The sequence below is a fragment of the Castor canadensis genome, chromosome 7, assembly GCF_047511655.1.
Source record: "Castor canadensis chromosome 7, mCasCan1.hap1v2, whole genome shotgun sequence".
NCBI classification, from domain to species: domain Eukaryota; kingdom Metazoa; phylum Chordata; class Mammalia; order Rodentia; family Castoridae; genus Castor; species Castor canadensis.
This window is the reverse complement of record NC_133392.1, coordinates 109,360,747-109,378,693: the sequence shown is the minus strand read 5'-3', so window position 1 is coordinate 109,378,693 and position 17,947 is coordinate 109,360,747. Positions and strand designations below refer to the sequence as shown.

Sequence of the window (17,947 nt, the reverse complement as noted above, 5' to 3'; positions counted from 1 at the left end):
TTTATTTGAGGAATGAGCCCACAAAGGTAGAACTGTCTAGGGCCTACAAAAAGTTATACTGCAGCTCCAGGGAACAGAATGTGAATCCTGAGATAATATGCAGCTGTGTGAAGGATGAGTGGATTGCTGCTATTTCCTGGCAGCATAAGATTTACCTGAGGTGCCAGTTGGAACTACAGATTCTTGGGCCCAGGTATTTCTCATTTAGTAAGCTGGAAGACAGAGCATGTAGCAAGAAGGATTGTCAAGTGGCAATTTAGTTGGTAACCTGAGAGGTGATGAAGGCTCAAGCCAGGGTAGTGCCAATGGGACTGGGGAAAAAGAGACAGTCCTGGGAAGCATTGCACAGGTCAATGGCCAGGGTGACAACTGGACAGATGTGGGATGTAAGGTGTAGGGGGAGCCAAAGAAGGAGAGCCTGCATGGTAGCAGGAATGGAGGTAATTTTTGGTCTTGGCCCAAAGTGAAAAGTGTGATCAACTGGTTTTCTATGCTGTAAGCCCACCATAAATATGCTTATGGAGGGGCTGAGTTTAGCACATGGTTTCTGTGGACCTTCAGCTTTTGGTAGGCTGCCCATTAGGCTGTGCAGATCCCCAGTGGAGTACTGTGGTGGGGGTGCAAGGCAGGAGCAGGCCCCTGTCTGCTTGGTGATTGAGTGAGGTAATTCATGGTACTGGGCTGAGGCCAGGATGATGTAGGGCAGGGGCTAGCCCCTTTTTGGGGCCCATTATCATTGTGTAAGTGCTGGGCTCTGGTTTCTTGCATGATTGTGGAAGCACAGCAAGAAAGGACAAACACCAGAGAAATTTGGAAGATGGTTATGGAAAGCAGGGATTCTTGTCTTTCTGGAAATAGACAGATATCTGGGAAAAACTCTGACCCCAGAAATTCTCAAGGACTTCCTTGTACCAACCAGCCTCTGGCCATTTGAGCACTGCAGCAAAAAATCTTAGCAGGGCAACAGTTCTTATTTCTCCTTCCTCTTATCCCTGTTCTGTATTTCTTCCCTTCCTTCTTTCTTGTTCCTCTTTCTCCTTCCCCTCCATCCTCAACACCCTCATCTCTCTCCATCCTCCTGTGCTTCTGCCACTTGTTCTGCTCCTGTCTTCTCTCCTTTCCCCGTTTCCTGTCTGGGACTCCTCCCTTCTTCCCGGTCAGTGAGCCAGCACGTTTGAGAGATGTGGACCCCAACGCCACAGGGCCATATGTGTATGTCTGAAGTCTTTGGGTGTGTATGTGCATGTGACTTAGCTCCCAGCCTGCTGCCTGAAGCCTAGTGTGTGTGAACACTGGTGTTACTTTTCAACTTGAGTAATTGCATCTGACCTACCTAAAATTTCCCTTGCTGCTTCAATTAGCAAAATGTTCCACACTGTGACTGGTTGATGAGAGGTTTCATAAGCATCCACCCCAAAGGCAGCTGCATTTCATTCAGATGAAGGAAGAAGTTTTACTTACTAATTCAAAGCCAGAGAGTGCAAGATGATAGCTCACTGTTTTTTTTTTTAAACTCCTGGTTTCTCTATCTCACTTATGCATGAAATCTGATCTTTCTCTTTCCCTTCCCTACTGCTGAAGACTAGATAAATTGCTCTATTTTCAATCCTCCTCAATTCAAAGTTATGGATGCCATTGAGCAGTGAATCATGAGTTAGAAACTCCAAATGTAACTCTGATTTTGTCGTTTACAAGCTACCACTTTAGACAGGTCATTCAACTGAGAAAACTCATCCTAAACCTGTCTGTCTGACCGGTGAGGTGTCCGGTGAGAATGTACACCAGAGCACTTGCAGCCCATAACTCTTCATCTGTTCATTTCATAAATGTCTCCTGGCTCCCTACCATGTGCTGGCACTGTTTTAGCCATGGGGATACAGTAGAGGCTGAGACAGGCAAGACCTTTGCACACAGGAGCTACCATATGAGTGGGTAAATGGTTAGATGATGCACTAAATGCTGGAAATGGTGCTGGGATGAAGGAGCATAACTTGGGGTGAGGATGGAAAACAAGGCCTGTCTTACTGAGGGTGGTCTTGACATCTTCTTCGGAGGGTAAGCTTTGAGCTAACAGAAGAAGAAACTGAAGAAGCAAGCCCCCCACCCCAAATGAACTGGGTATAAGGTATTTCATTTACAGTCAAGCTTTGCATTATGATGGGATTCAGTCTGAGAAATGCATGGTTAGGGAATTTCATCATTGTGTAAACATAATACACTTACACAAGCTAACATGGCCACCACTAGGTGATATGTTCTTATAGGACCATTGCCATAGATTTGGTTTGTCATCAATCAAACGTTACTATGTGGCAGGTGACTGAAGTAGGTACAGCAAATAAAAAGATCTGGAGTGGAGGGGCAGCTCTGCAGAAGGGACCATGTAGCTGGTGTAGCTGGCACTTAGTGAGCCAGAAGGGAATGACAGCCAACGAGGTCCTAGCTGTGCTTTTAAGAGATCATTTTGGCTTATATTGAGGAAAAAATTGAGGTGGCTTGAGAGATGAAGTAAACAGCTGTATTATTTAACAGTAAGAGTTAACCTTTGTTATTAAATTAACTTTGTTTTTTGAGGTAGGTTTCACTGTGTAGCCCAGGTTGGCCTCAAACTCATGATCCTCCTGCCTTAGCCTCCAAGTGATGCAATTACAGGCATGCACCACCATGCCCACCTTTAAATTAATTTTAAAGACCTTTTTTTAGAGCAGTTTTAGGTTCACAGAAAAATCGAAAGGAAGATACAGAGCTATTCCGTGTAATCTTTGACCTCCCCATATGCATAGCCCCCCCCGTTATTAATAGCCCTACCATTAGCATGGATTTTTATACCATATCATATTTAGATCTTACAATGATCCGGTGCAGTAGGTAACATGAACATAGTTTTAAAGAGGAGAAGCTCTGAGATTTGATGAACTCATATGAAACCAAGTCAACAGCAAAGCCCAGGCCTTCTGACATATTGTGATATGGTAAAGAAGATTTGCAAAGATTTGAAGTTGAGAGCTTGGACACCCCATTGCTAAGATGTATCTGCTGGAGAGTTAGAACAGGGAACGCTGAACTTTAACTGCTAGGGAAATTGCTTTAGGCTGTCCTCAGAAGTATAGCAGGATTTTACTGTATTTGCTGGTCTTTTAAAATCTAACCACTAAAGTCCCCTGACAGGGTAGAGGAGCCTTTGTCCCTGAATGTGCCAGGAGAGAGCTGTCTCCATTATGCTTCTCACTGGCACACAGAGGCTGGGGACTTTCACATACTGTCTTGTTTTGTGAGCATTTGCAGTTGTAACAGATGACCGCTCTGTTTCATGTCTTGCTTTGTTCCCAAGCCATTTCATGAGAGCCAGGCCTCTTGTCTCACTAAAAACCAACCCTCCCCCACCAAAAAGGCCTGCTTTAGTTTATAGCAATGACACATGTTCATTAAAAGAACATTTAAAGCAATTGAGAAAGTGATATAAAAATGAAAATAAAAGCCATTTCTACTTTCTCCAACTTTTAGTCCTGTTCTTTAAATGTAACTAATTTTAAAGGTTTCTGGGTTTATTTAGGAAATTTTCTATGTATATACAAACTTATATACAGTAGCATAAACACGTGCAGATTCCTGCCTGCCCACATATGCATATGCATCAATTCATATATAATGTGCACATGTACATTCTGGAATCCTTCTATATATGCTGTTATTTTCTTGGGTAGCTTTCTAGTACCTAAAGATGCACCTCATTTTCTCTAATGACTTTCAGTGCCACTTCCATAATTAATCTGTGGGTAGGTAGTATCTTCAGACATATATATATATATATATATATATATATATATATAGCAATATATTTTAATTGACACATAATAATTGTATGTATTTATGAGGTGCACTGTGACATTTCTTTCTTTCTTCCCTCCCTCCCACTCTTTTTCTATCTTTCTGGTGGTACTGAGGTTTGAACTCAGGGCTTTGCACTTGCTAGACAAGTGCTCTATCATGTGAACCACACCCCAGTGCTTTTGACTTTAATTTATTTTTCAGATAAGGTCTTGTGCTTTTGTTCCAAGGCCTGTCTTGGACTGAGATCCTCCTACTTCCATGTCCCAAGAAGCCAGGATAAACAGGTATGTGCCACCATGCCTGGGCCCAGTGTGATGTTTCAGTGTCTATATACAATGGATGATCAGACCAGTATAATTTGGCATATCACATTACTATTTCTTTGTATTGGGAACATTAAAAATCCTTTCTATTAGCTATTTTGAAATATACACAGCATATATTTTGTATGCTTGTGGTATACGTGTGAGAAAAATTCTTAGGAGTGGCATTGCAAAGATGAAGAACACGTGCAGTTCGCATATGACAGACCTTGTCGTATTGCTAAGAACCTGGTACCAAGTTAAATTTCCAACAGTGTGTGAGATTACCTGTTTTCCCACACCCTTCTCAAAGCTGAGTATTATCAAACTTCTTAATCTGTCCTAGTCTGTAAGTGAGAAATGATGATAATGGTTTGCTTGAAACTGTCATTAAATGTTGGTATTTCTAAGAAATTTTTTTTGTGAATGGATTTTCATTGTTTTGTTAGATAAACAATATGTATTCAAGGCAAAGACAGTTTAGACAATGTGGAAAAGCACAAAGAAATGATAAAAATTGCTAATCCACTTGTTAACATTTGGCATATATATATCTATGCACAAAAAGAATGAAAAGGTTTTCATTTACCTTCTTGGCTTTTCATGGATTGTGGCTTCTAGTTTTCTTGTGGAATAGTTCTGCATAGCAGTGGAAAGAGAACTGGATTTAGAGACAGTGATTGTTCTAAATTTAAGTTTTTGACACTTGCTGATTAGCTTTGTGATGTTGGGCAAGTCATTTTACCCCTCTGAGCCTCTGTTTTCCTCTCTGTTGAGGTAATGTCTTTCTTCAGAGTTTTAGGAGGGTCAGGTGGGATAAGGTATAGAAAAGAGCCTTGTGAATTTCCTGCTCTGTGGCAGAGCCTTGGTAAGTGTTGACTGTATCAAGAGGCAGAAGTGAAGTTTAGATTATTTTGTTACCCTGAGTTCTCACCAAGGTCTTTTTCACTCTTCATTTTACAGGGCTCTGGAGCCTTTTTTGTTGTTATATTAATCTAGGATTATTCGTAAGCTTTGGGATGGTTTAGAAATACTGTGAGTCCCTATAAATATGCAGGACACATAACTACAACTCTCGGATGAAGCAGTCAACAAGTAGTCAAGGTGGACTAGACAGTCAATGAGTAATAATGCTTGCTATATCACAGGGGGGCATAGAACAGCTCAGCTTAAGGGGAATTTTGAGGGTGGAGGATAAAGTAAGGCACTTCCCAAGGATAAAAGGGAATTGACATTTATATTCTAAGCATGACTAGGCATTGCTTGTTTTTCTTTAAAAAAATATGTTTCCATTGCCAGGCCCAGTCCTGTAATCCCAGCAGTTAAGAGGCTGAGGCAGGAGGATTGTGAGTTTGAGGTCAGCCTGGACTCTTCTAAGGTCCCTCACTCCTTTTTAGTTTGTCCTCAATGGTTCTGCCAAAGCTAGGTCACTTAAGACAGTGGTTGTCAATTTCCCCCTGTCTCCTGGGACATTTGGCAATGTCTGAAGACACTTTTGGTTGTCGTAATAGTTGGAGGAGTTGTTACTGACACCTGCTGTATAGAGGCCTAGCTGTTGCTAACCCTCCTGCAATGCTTAGTACAGTTCCCACCTCCTCCCCAGTAAAGGATTATCTGGCCCAAAATGTCAGTAGTGCCGAAGTTGAGAAACCTTGATAGAGGGAACATATTGATTATGAGTTGAAGATAACGAACCTGGTGAAGCATATGTCTTTGAACCCATTGGCTAATGGTATTTGTCAGTACCACAAATGTAGTCACACCCAAAATAGTTCCTTCCAGGCTGCAAGAAGGGCCTTTGCTTTTCAGGGAGTGGGTGTGGAAAAAAACCAAGTTTTAAGATGGAAACTCTGTTTGTCTCATGCTATCACCTGTAGAAAGCTGAGATACTAGGAGATTCAAGTTCATGTCTCAGTTTCCATAGAATCCCAAATAGACTTCCTTTATCAATTCGAACATTTATTCATTCAGTGAGCACCAGTCTTGCAGGGGGAAATAAAAAAGAAAAACAAAAGCCAAGGTATCTCTTCTAAACAAACTTAGAAGACAATATTATAGCTGAGAATTCAGATGTGGATCTGTGTTCCTTGGGTTCAAAGTTTGGTTTTGGGACTTCTGTGTTTTTGTGTTATTCTTTTGGTGCTCAGTATGGAACTCAGAGCCTCGCATATGCTTGGCAAGTGCTCTACCACTGAGCTACACCACCAGCCTGACACTTCAATTTGTGTGATTCGGGTCTTTGTCTTGGGATAGAGTGAAGAGCATCAACTTCATATGCTTGTTGTGAATATTTAAACAGTATTTGGAACAATATCAATCTCAAAATTTCAGATGTTTTTATACAAGACAGGTCAATTTCATCTTTTCTTTCTCTTCCTCCTTCTCCTTCTCCCTCCTCCTTGCCCTTTCCCCTCCTCCTTCTCCTCTTCCTCTGTCTTCTTTTTCAGTGCTGGGGATGGAACCCAGGGTCTTGTGCATGCTAGGCAAGCACTCTCTTCCCTAGATATACTTGTTTTTATAACAAAAATAACAAGTAAATAAAATCTCAGTCTTTGTTATTTGTATTTTGCTAGCTCTACTGCTATGGAACTGTATGGATTTTCTAGTTTTGGGTTTTTGTATTTCTTTTGTCAATAAAACCTTATCCAGACTCTGCATATGTAAAGTATATGAAAATAGAGTAACTCTGGTTAAAATAAGTATGCAGGGCTGAACACTGGTTTTTTTGGGGGCAATTCAGCCTCTTCCCCAACAGTGTCGTCTGGTGTATGACTGCAGAACCCTGGAACTGTGTCAAATCCATTTTGGCAGTCACTAATCTCATCTAATCTACTCATTTTGAGAGTGAGGAAACTGAGGCCTGAAGAGAGGAGGTAATTTAAAGAGAGGAAAAGGCAAGTCAAGTCCAGGAATAGTTAACACATATATGCCAACACAGATGTGATGTTCTGTGAACGAATTCAGAAAAGGCAAAGACAGACCTTCCTTGGGTAGGTTGTACTTGGAGTTGGTCTTGAAATCTGAGTAGTATTTGAACATTTTAGATAAAGTTGGAAAGAGTATTTGCAGAGGAAGCAATTGAATGATAAGGAAATGGAGGAAAACATCTTTACCTATGTCTTAGTAAATTATTTTTTGGTGCAGATAATAAGCATATCTAAAACATCCTAGTTAAAAACCAAAGGAAGGGAGTTGTTATAAAGTCCCAGAGTAAATTCTGGGTCTCAGGGGCAGAGTGTGGAGCCCAGCCTCCTGGACCTGGATCTGCAGAACTGAGAGACACCTGGAATGTCATCTCTCTTCAGTACTTCAGGGTTCTTTTCTTCCCTCTCCTCCACATTTGTTTCATCCTTTGTTCTCTCTCTGCAGACCAGCTTTCTTGTCTTCTCAGTGTGCATAGCTTTTTCAAGGGTCTCAAGTTTGCATGTCACTATTTCAAGCAACCAATCCTCACTGATCATCTGTCTCTGAATTCCAAATTCTAAATTCTAGTAGGAAATAATCCAATTGGCTTATAGGTGTTATTGGTACATTTCTCTCCAGTAGCTGTAGCCAGAGTAGGGGACGTGAAGGGCCTGTCTTGTGGTGTCAGCATGATTAGTAAAGCCCTCCTCAAAGATGAAAAAGGAGCAACACTGGTCCTCAACTTGCTTCTTTGCCAGCAGTCAGGGCAGGCCTCTGTGTAGCTATGATAGAGTATGAGGCAGATAATGTGGACAGGAAGTAAGTGGGTTGATAAAGGCTGCCCTGAAGCAGAACACTAGTGCTCACCATGAAGGGGGGAGGTAAGGGGATGAGGGAGGGCTTTTCAACTGGAAACTGGGAAGAACATTGAATGTCTGAGCAACAGTGAACAGTGGGCTATTTGTACATGCCAGTAATTCGCTCATTCATTTAGATAACATACATTTGAGGGCCTGGTAAGGAAGATGGTATGTTTATAGATCAAGAAACATAATAGTTAAATTGCTTCCCCAAGATCATAGGATTGTGAACCATATCTATTGTGTTTCAAAGTCTTAAGTATGTCTTCTCTGTTGCTTCCTTAATTTCTGCCTTCCCTACTTGACTCTGCAAGGTCAAATATGACCTATAGCAAGGTTGGTAGCTCACACTTTTTCTTCTTCTTTTAAATAGAGAACTTTTGAAATTGTGCATTGTCCTTCCTAGAGTGAGACTAGGCCACAGTTTCTGTAAGTATCACATGACTTATGTGTGGGTATATGTTTGTTTTCAGGGGAAACTTTTGGTCAGATGACTTCTAAGATCTACTCTAACTCTTCTGTCGGGGACTTGTCATCTTTTGTTTCAGTAATGTTGGCAACTAGTTAGATTTGATGTATTGCATAACTGTTTATAATAGGAATTTTTTAGAATAGTCTAAAATGTCCACAAGTCAGAGATTGGTTCAGAAAACTATGATATACCAATAAAGTGTTATTAAATAGCCATGAAAATAATTGCTTAAGGAATTTATAATATTATAGGAGGATAAAACATAAAAATAATGGAATAAACAAGTAAACACCCATATGCATTAAATTAAATTGCACACACATATATGGGAAAATCATTGTAAAGATATACTAGCTAAAAATGAAGGAGCTAGAACAAAATATTGCGAAGAAATATTTGGGTAGTTGAGTACCCATAATTAAATTTTATATATGTGGCTTGCCAAATTTTCAACAATGAATTTATATTTTACTACCCTAATTTATTTAACTATATTTTTCTATAACTACTTCTGCAATTGAAATTTTTATTGAAATAATTATAATACATCCACTTCCAATTATGAAAAATAATACAGCAAGATAAGTATAAGCTTTACCTATTTATCCCAATGGAAATGTTGTGCAAAACTGTAGTGTAATTTCATGCTCGGGATATCAACACTGACTCACTACATCTCAGATTCCCTTAGTTTTACTTGTATTTAGAGTGTATGTTAAATTCTATACGATTTTATCACCATGAGGTTTTGAAAATCCATCACCATACTCAAGATACTGAAAAGTTCCAAAACCATATCCATATCCAGCACTATTCCTTTAAAAACGTACTTGTCAGATGAAGTGGTTCATGTCTGTAATCCCAACACTCAGGAGGCAGAAGCAGAAGAGCGTGAGTTTGAGTTCAGCCTGGGCTACACAGTCTGACTCTGTCTTAACAAACAAACAAGAGAAAACAGCAGCAACAATAAAAACCAAAGCAAAAAGCAACCAAACAACAGCAAAAACACCTTAACCCTAATGTGTAGGGCATTTTATGTTAGATCCTTAGAGTTAGAGAGGACTTAGAAATCTTAGTGGTCATTTAGCATGTGAGAATTGTAAAGAGGAAGTGGGAGAGGTTTTATGAATCCCCCCATCCCTCAGAGCCACCATCAGCTTGAGCTCTCTCCTCACTCTTCACCCCATATCCCTCTGCCTTAGTAATGCAGGTCTTGAGTGAGGTATCCTTTCCTCTCAGTCTGGTTCAGGTGCTTCTGCATTTTCTTACCGTGGCATGTTCCTCGTTTTGTAATGTCGTAGATAATAAATATTGGATGGGTATATGGATGTCTGCATGATAGCTCTTCCTAGTTTCTGATGAGTCTGCAGCTTCCAGTTCTCCATCTTCACTCACCCTTTGGGTGGCTTTTGATCTTGCCTTCACTCCTGTCACAGCATTTATGTGGACAGCCCTGGCTTGTCTTGGCTACACAACTACTTGCCCAGTCCACAAATTCCAGCCTGCTACCTGCTGGAGCTTCCACCAGGATGTTGCTCATTTTCTGATCTTCCGACATTTTTCTCTTTTCTTCCCCCATTTTTAAAGCTAATAAGATGATGATGAATATTACAAATAGCTATGGACCTGTGTACTTGATATGTATTATCTTCTAAAATAAAGTGTATTTCATGTTATGTTTTACTATCCCATTTTTAAAATGAAGAAGCAAACAAACAAAAAACTAACTTGCTCAGGACCATGTAACTAGGCAAGTGGCAGAGCTTCATTTAAAACCAGCACCAATGATTACAAAGCTCACAGTCCTGACCAGTCTCTAAGAAGGAGCTGAGTCTCTAGGGAGCTATTTTAACTCCTTCTAAGACTCAGCACTATCCCTAGGGACCTGACTGCTTGTCTAGCCTTTGACTGAACCCTTCAGTCAGGCAGCTCTGGACTTTGGAAGGCAGCCATTCTATGGCTGTACAAGAAACATTGCTAGGAAGTTGTCTTTTGCTGTTCAGTGGAAAGCTTCCCTTTACTGAGTGCAATATCTACGTGTGCTGTAGTTCTGGTCTTTGGGGCCACATGAATTCCTCAGGATCTATAGGTTCTTTGTGGTATAGCTGAAAGGGATTTTTCTGGTTTTACTTTTTATTTTATAGATGAGGAAATTTGAGTGCAAAGAGAGAAGCCCTGTTCAGCTTACCACCCTTAGGTTACTTGAAACCTAATCTTGTCATCTGGCTTAGCTTTCCAGTCTTTCCTCATGAGATGGGTTTTCTTGACCTTTCATTGCTCTAGTCATTCTTCTCATGGTCACTCTCCAGCTGGCCAATGTCCCTCTTATTTTTGTAGCTGACCTCAATATTCCAAATTTGAGTTGATTGCCTGGAGTTCAACAGAAGACATTTAATTCTATGAGTAATTATGAACCTCTATGACATGCGAAGGACATGTTATAATTCTCAGCCATATTCTGCCTTTCTCCTTCACTTCACCACATTGTCTACCGTACTTATGAGGCTATGAGTTTGGCTGCACATAACAAAAGCCATTACAATCATAGCTTAAAAAGATGGAAGCTTGTTTCTTACTCATATACAAGTCTGATCTGGAATGGATACTTTCCTTATGAAATAGCAAAGGTCCCAAGCTCCTTGTTTTTGATCCTTAGAGTTTTACTTTCTCCATTATCTCAAATGGGCAACCAATACATTTGTTTTCTAGCCAGTGTGAACTCAAAGGATGGGCACACCTCTTCTCTCCAAGAAATAGCCTGAAAGTTATACTGTTTTGCCCAATCACATTCCACTGGTCAGAATTTAATCATATGCTCATTTCAAGCTGAAGGGAGGCCTGGGAAATGTAGTGTTTTATTGTAGGAGGTCCTGTGACCAATTAAAATTATTCCTAAGAAGATGTGGGGAATGGATTTTAGTTTGAAGATATTTCAGCACCAGGAAAACAGGCCCTGGTTGGTACTCTATAGCCCCTGGCAGCACCATTTCTAGGAAAGATGGTAGAACAGGGTCTTCTAGAAATTTTCAGGATTCCACAAAGGTTTGATTTCAGAATCTTTGGTGAGGTGCTCACAATGGTAAAACCACCTGCCATTTATTTGGGGCTCCCTATTTATTTTCTGGGATATGATTAATACTTAAGATATATTTTTTAATTCTTAGAATAATCCTAGAGGGACAGGTGCTAGTATTAATCTCCAGCCTACAGACCAAATTTTCTAGAGAGATGAAATAACTTGTCAAAGTCACACAGCAAATAACATGGTGAAACTGCTACCTATTTACCTATGCTTGCTGGGGTCTGAGGTCATTGCCCCTCACTTTGATCCCAGATGAATCAAAATTGCTCATTAACACTTCTTAAAGCACTCTCATGTTCCTCATAATAATTAGACACTTCCAATTATAACCCTGAGCAGGAAGTGTTTTAAATAGGATATAAGCCCAAGTTAAAGGGACAGGTCTTATACACCAAGTGTGAGCTCAGGTCAGACAAAATATTTGTGGCCAAAGTGGCAAAGGGTGTCATTTCTGTGTTTCATCTTGCTGTCAGCAGTGTTCCTTGAGGAAATCGAGGCATAGACATGTCACAGTTAGGCGTGGTACAGTTGGGATTCAGACCCATGTTGGTCTGATGTCAAGTTGGGAAGTTTTAATTTTCCTGCTGCCTCATGTTGAGCCTTTAGTGAGGCTGAACTCCATTTCTTTTTGCTCTGGAGTATCAACATGTGCTGGGACCTGGTGCCAGGTCCTTTTTCTGGCCTCACTGCACCTAGTTTGAGATCATAGACTCTGTTCACAGATTTTTCTAGGCTTTTATTTTCTGATAGCCTTACTTCCTAAAATTTGGTTTTTTTATTAGTATGGTAGGTGGGTTATGCATACAAATATTAGCAATGGGGCACTGTATGAAAAAAAAAACATGTCTCTGTGGCAAAATCTGTTCTCCAACCCAAACCAGGATATACAGACCACAGGAGAGGTAGTGGAAACCTAGATAGTTCAGAATAGCAAATTTGAGGGGGAACTGTGGGGTGGCAGCGAGGGATGCACTACCATTTCTGAATGGGTGGTATTTCTAGTAGGATCTGCTGGAGGTTAAGAAGGAATTGATCATGAAAACAGCCAGGAAGTGGTTCTGAGCAGAAGGAATAGCAAAAACAAGTGCTGGAGCAGAGAAACAGAAAACAGGCAAGAAATTAAGCTAATGTCATGTTTGAGGCTTACACATTTGGAAGTGTGTTTATTACAGTAGGGGAGACAGAAACTCATCATTGGCAGTAACCTCCACCTCCAACCATCAATGGCTATTTTTGAACAAGCTTCAATGAAGCTAGGAGAAGCAAATGCCTTTACATTTGCCACCTTCTCTTTTGCTTAGCCATCTTTGGGAGAATGATCAACAACTTCCTGAATGAAGTGCTGTTCTTTTTTCATGTCATTAAATTCACCTTTGGATGTGGTTAAATTGACAATGCTTCTTTTGGAGTTCATTCAGGGCTTCCTAGGGGCTTTGAATGTAAGAAAACAATAATGTTTTCGATATCAGCAATGTTTTCTAAAAATATTTAGATCATTCTTTCTCTTAAAATCTATTTAAGGACTTAATGGGTTGAAAACTAGGTTATTACACCAGAATCTCAAATCTAGAATTTATAGCAAATTGGAGGGTGATCAGTGGGTGCTATATTGACCAAAGAATGGAGCTGTTCTGAAACAATGGCAGATTCTTTTATTCCCAGTGGCTACAGCCTCATAGATGTGCACAGCTGGCTGATGTCCACCAATAACTAGCAGATTTGTTTCGGTTTGGGCACTTGAGTTCTTAAGCCAATGTTAATTCAGCTGTTCATATTAAGGATTTTAACATACCAAGAGGTTCTTTTAAAAAGCAAACTAAAAGAACACCAGTTTAAAAATTAATTGTGGGAATTAAAAGGTACATTCTGGACTTGTTCTTTGCCCAGGCTCAGCAAAGATCCTTTTTGATGCACTCCCAGTTACAATAAAAATAACAGATTGGTGAAACAAGCAGACACTTGGATAGAAAACAAGCTCGGGAAGAGCTTTATCTTCTGACTGCATTTGCACTTTGGCACTGACCATGAATAAAAGCCATCAATGCCTTATTTTTAGTTTATAAAGTGCTTCCACAGATGTCCTTTTCCTTCATCTTTACAACTGTTTAACAAGCTGGGTATGATTATCTTCATTTTATGGCTGAGGAAACTGAGGTTCAAAAGGATTAAGTGACTCGGCCAAGGTCACAACATAGTTACTGGGTGACAGAAACTATACTCCCACCCAGATGTTATCGTACAATAGTTGGAACTCCTGAAAATGTAGCTTGAAAACCTTCAAAAGCATCAATGTCACCTTTAGAGACAGGACATAGGGTTCTTTCATCCATTGATAGTGTTTAAAACATTTAAAGAAATCATTAAAATTGTGTTTCATCCTATCCTTAATAAGGCTTTCTATAATGTCACTTATGCCAGAATTCCTTAAGACTATTTGATTACATTATCCTTGCTATAGTCTTTAATATTGTATTGTGTTTGACTATATCATGTTGGAGGCAAAGCCTGGAAAATCTTTATTATGGATTATTTGAATGATCTTTTTAAAAATAAGAAACATATGGGGGGATAGGAATGTAATGGAGGGGGTGAACATGTTTAAAGTACACTGTGTGTGTGCATTATGGAGTTATCACAATGAAACCCCCTTGTATTATTAATACATGCTAATTCAAAAGTATAATAAAGCTATTAAAAATAAAGAAAAAAAGAAGCATGGATATGTATAGAAATAAGTAAGTAAATCATTATGTAAAGTTACCAAGATTTCAGCTATGCCTGTATCTGATTCATTCATTATCAGAAGTTCTACTGAAGATTAAGTTTGAGTCTCTTGGACTAGATAATTGGGAAAAAGATGGCAATTTTTCTGTTAGGTTAATATAACTACATATTCTTTGGAGAGCATGATAACAAAAACGTGTCAAAAGGAAAGGAAGACTCCCAGGTGAGATTATACTTCAGAATTTCCAAGGCAGACATGAACAATATAAATATAAGATGTAACCATGCTTGACAGAAGAACTGGGAGAACACAGACTACAAAACCTTTAAGCTTGACAGCTCTGGCAAGGTGGTGAATAATGTGAGGTTTTTAGAATGGAATAAAGCACTAAATATAAAGTATTCAGCATGCAAGATTGTTGCTGGAGAGGAGGCCGCAGAAACACTCTTGAAATAGCAGAGGGTCCCTAGCAGCATGTGTGAAAAGTCCCTGAAGAAAGTGGGAGCATGGACTGTTGGAACTGCAGGAGGTGCCCTGGGGCTGGAGCAGAAGGATGAAGGATGGATGGGCTGCTAAAATTTTTTAGGACAGATGTTGGTAAGATCAAATTTGCATTTTAAGAACATCACTCTGGAAAAGTGGTCCAAAGTTGTTTTCAGGGGAGTCAGCCAGAGGATAATTAGGAGGACAGGGATGGAAATGGCTGAACTCAGATACTGGTAGTAGTGGGTATAAAAAGGTGAGTTGCATTTGGTTTTTGCCTGTGGGAAGGAGGATGCAGAGGGAGGAGGAAAAAAGCGACTTTCAGTTTTCTTTGTATTTATTCATTCTTACCCCATAACCTCCTATGCCATACAATCATGGTTTCCACTAGGGCTTGTGTGGACAATCAACAAGAGAGATTTTTCAGTTCTTTTTATTTTAAATTTTGTTTTATCATTTTTGCATTTACTTACATGTGTATACATTCTTTGAATTTTTCAGTTCTTGAATAAGCAGTCCTACCCCAAGTTGCTAGTGTCCTTGGGGGCTTTTTAGGGAAAATCATTTCCCTTCTTTGTGTATATCCACATTTCTTTGTGCAGAGACATTTTATTCTAATCCAGAAGGAAACAGCTGTCATAAGTGGCTAGCTAGAGGTATAGTGGTTCAGCTTCTTTAGTTAGAAACCTTCCTGTATTTATACCACATAAACATCACAAAAGCATGTTCTTCTTTTAATATGATGCCACCAGGAAGTATGGATGACTGTAACTGAAATGGAAGGCCCATTACATATAGCTTGAGACTCTCCATCACCTACCAGGTAAAGTTCAAATGTCTAAAGGGACATATAGCATTCAGTACTAGGGTTCTTCCCCACCCTCATCACCCTCTCTTAGCACTCCGTGTTCAGTATTGCTGAACAATTTATCCAAAACTGAAGGTCAGAATTAACAATATTTATTGAGCCAGACACTCTGAGTAATAACAGTGGCCAAATAAAACTCTCCTTTAATGGAACTTCTTGTCTAGTAGTAGGGTCAGGGAAAAAAATTAAGATAAAAAGTACCATGGAGAGAAGTAAACTAACAGGAAGAGATTGGGAGTGCTGCTTCATACAGGGGATATGGAAAGCTTACCTGGAAAGACACATTTAGGCAGAGGCCTATAGAAGTAAGGGAGCAAGCGTGTGGCTGTCTGGGTGATGGATTAATGGAGCTATAAGAATGAAGGTGTGAGGCAAGGATGGGTGCACTGAGGATTAGTGTGGCTGCTGCAAAGAGAGGGAAAGATGAAGATAAGCCCAGAGGGGTAAACAGAGACCAATTCAGATAATAGCTTGAAGGCTATAGCAAGAACATGGCTCTTACTCTAAGTGAGATGGGGAAACTTTGGAAGAGTTTAAGCAGTAAAGCAGCATGAATTGACTTACTTATTTAAAGGTCACTTTTAACCAGAGCCAAAGGAAATAGATAAGGGTAGAGGCAGACACAAACAGTTAAGAGCCTACTGCACAGTGGCTGTTGCCTGTAATGCTCCAGTTTGAGGCAAAAACTTGAGACCCTACATGGAAAAAATAATTAAACCAAAAAAAGGCTGGGGTCATGGCTCAAGTGGTAGAGCACCTGGCTAGCAAGCATGGGACCCTGAGTTCAAACCTCAAAAAAAAGAGAAAGAAACAAAGGGAGCCTACTTCAGTAATTCATGTGAAAAATGATAGAGGCTTAGATTAGGTTGGGATCACCATAAGTAGTGAAAGAAAGTGGACTGTATCTGTACAGGTGTGTATACAAATATATATTGTAAATAATGTATGATATATATTATTATATTTCTTATCTAAGTACACATAAAAGTAGGAAGGGGAAACACAGTAGAAAGTGAGATAAAATTTGAAGTTAATGCAGACAGTACTTTTTGAAAGACTGGACATGAGGTGTGTGAATAGTTGATACCTAAGGGTGTGGCCTGATTGACAGAATGCAACAACCTGTGCCCAAATGGCCTTTTCCCATCTGTCCACATTGGCTATTCAGCCTCACTCATCCTCATCCTTGCAAACTCCATTCAGTTTTCCTTGCCCTTGGTTGTTCTCCTCTGAGCACTATTGATACCTGTGCATGAGGCTGTCCTTCCCACATGGTATCATATTCACCCCGCCCCCCCCCACCTCCACCCCCGCCTTTTTTGTCTGTGTTTCCTGCTCAGTAAACTATGTGCAGCTCGAGGGCATGGGCCATGCTTTCTTCTGTTTCCCATCACCTATCACAAAGGCTTCTACACTGTAGGAGCTCAGCTTACACATGAGTAAAGAAATAGGCCAGGCACATCATTAGGTATTTTTACATGTTGTTATCTCTGATCTTACATGCATTTTGCTCTGATCTTCAGAATAACCACACAAAGTAGATGTTGTTACCCCATCTTACAAGTGATAGATCAGGCCCAGAAAGGCTGAAGACACTTATCCAAAGAAACAGCTCGACTGGTGGCCAGCATTCTTATTCAACAAATGGTTGTATAAGGCTGTGTATGTTTGCTTGTATGAACTGTGTGATCTCAGCAAGTAAGTTAGCCTCTCTCCATTTCTATATCTACAAAATATAAGACAGTATTAGTATGTATCTCATAGGATTATAAAGCATTTAGAATGATGTCTGGTATGTGGCAGGTACTCAACTGGCAGCTACTTTTAGTTACTATTTGTTATTTTGGGTAGGAGAATACTACAATACTAGAATTGTGACTGCTGTGCACACACTCTGGCTGGCACCGTGTATGCAGTCTTTAACCCACTCATCTTGCCTGCTAGGAGCTTACAGGCAAGATGCTTATGTTGAAAGCTTATAAGAAAGGCACTAGGAAGTGATCTGTCAGCAGGCAGTTGCTTGAGAGTCAAGCCAAGTGCAGAGAAAGAGGACAGAAGACACTTGCAGCTGGCCAACCTGTTATATAATAGTCCTCACCAGGGATTTCTTGGCAGAAATAACCATGACGGGGATTGAATGAACATGAAGTGTTTTTACATGAATTTATCTCCGATCTTCAGAACAACCCCACGAGTTAGAAGTTGTTATTCCATCTTACAGGTGGTGGAACAGGCTCAGAAAGGCTTAAGCAGCTTATCTAAAGAAACAGCCAGGAAGTTGCTGAGTTAAAGACATTGCCACCATTGTGACAATTAAAACTTCAACCCTGGTCTGATGGAGGGGCTCAAGTGGTAAAGCTCCTGCATAGTAAGCATGAAGCCCTGAGTTCAATCCCCAGTACTACCAAAAAAATCATGAA

General features: G+C 40.1%; 1 protein-coding gene across 9 annotated transcripts in view; it reads left to right on the top strand.

Annotated features, from left to right (window-relative positions):
- Dnajc6 (DnaJ heat shock protein family (Hsp40) member C6) overlaps window positions 1–17,947 on the top strand; it is a 132,231-nt gene that overhangs the window by 55,052 nt on the left and 59,232 nt on the right. Inside the window, exon 1 of one of the 9 annotated variants that reach the window (XM_074079873.1) lies at window positions 4,092–4,115. The exons of the other annotated variants lie outside the window; for them this stretch is intronic. The gene's annotated coding sequence lies outside the window, so the exon portion shown is untranslated. Of the gene's footprint in view, window positions 1–4,091; window positions 4,116–17,947 lie in introns of those variants that run through there. 9 annotated transcript variants of the gene reach the window in all.